Source organism: Cebus imitator, unplaced genomic scaffold (genome assembly GCF_001604975.1).
Source record: "Cebus imitator isolate Cc_AM_T3 unplaced genomic scaffold, Cebus_imitator-1.0 Scaffold29, whole genome shotgun sequence".
In the NCBI taxonomy this organism is placed as follows: Eukaryota; Metazoa; Chordata; class Mammalia; order Primates; family Cebidae; genus Cebus; species Cebus imitator.
Genome location: NW_016107344.1, coordinates 725,971 through 727,370, shown reverse-complemented (window position 1 = coordinate 727,370; position 1,400 = coordinate 725,971).

Sequence of the window (1,400 nt, the reverse complement as noted above, 5' to 3'; positions counted from 1 at the left end):
GGGTGACAGAGTGAGATGCTGTCTCAAAAAAAAAAAAGGAAAAAAAAAAAAAAAAAAAAGAAAGAATTTCAGAGTTTTGAAGACTGAGCATTTATACAATTTTGAAGATTGATTCAATGGTGAAGTGAAGAAAGACATTTCAAACATTGGAAACAAACCTTTTGGTGGGGTTCTGAAAAGAAAGTCTTGAATAGGAACTTCAAGGACAAACCTGATGTAAATATTTAGATTTTAGATGATGCAACACATTCAAAGCCCTGTCAGCTGTATCAAGAACTTCCATTCTACCTTCACCTAGCACACAAAGTCCTCCCCAAGTCCCGTGGCCCTTGGCTTATTCTCTGACATTATTTTCTACACAGCTCCCCTTTATTCTCCACGATCTCATATTAAGACCAACCATATTAGCCTTAATAGAGTATCTCAGCGCTGTATATTTAAAATCAATTTTAGGGTGTTTGCACTTGTTCTCTCTATTGTTTCATTTTTATACTGTTGGAAAACAACGTATTCACACATTAGCAAAAATACTAGAGTATGAGTTTCCTGGAGGTTCCATCCACTTCTTATGTATTTTGACTCTGCTACCAAATCTACTGTGCAAGAGATTGTATTTACTAAATTTGATCATAATTAATAAGTACATTCTCAAAGTATGCGGAGTCTTTAAAGGAATATTCTATTTGAATTTCTGTATTGGGTAAGTTTAGAGGAAATAATCTTTTGATCAACGAGGAAAATCTAGATTAAAATATTAAATTTTGAAATAGTATTAAGATAAAATTATGCAAAAAATATTTTGAGTTGATATCATTGTTTTAATATCTCAGAAAATGATAATTAACTTTTATTCCAATAATCTATATAAGGACATCATTCATCTATTTAAAAAATATAAATGTATATTTCTTCATTTATATTTAATATAAATTTAATACATGCAAATATATATATTTTTAGTATACATTTTTAATATAATTGTTTTATTCTATTGGGGAAAGGTTAAGAGTGTTTTCTATAAAGAGATCCAATTAGCAAAACAGATTTCAAAACAGTACATTTGAATTAAATATAGCAGTAGCATATGCAAGATGAAATAAGCCTAGAATATGCAAATAACATTAATTATGAATTTTAGGCAAATGTACTGTCATAATCAAAATCTTTTTGATGTTAATTTTATTATCTCAAAACTGACCATTTCAAATTCACATACATTTGAAGTTTAAAAATAGCTTATTTTAGATATCTTAAGGCTTATGTATTGACAGTTTTAAAAATTGTAATGGAAGCAAAACGGTCACTTGTAGAGGTTAGCAGAGGCAGCCTTTCATCTTAGGATAGACCGTCCTTGAACACATTTATCAGAAGTTTTAAATTTTAAAGATCAAAGAGGGCAC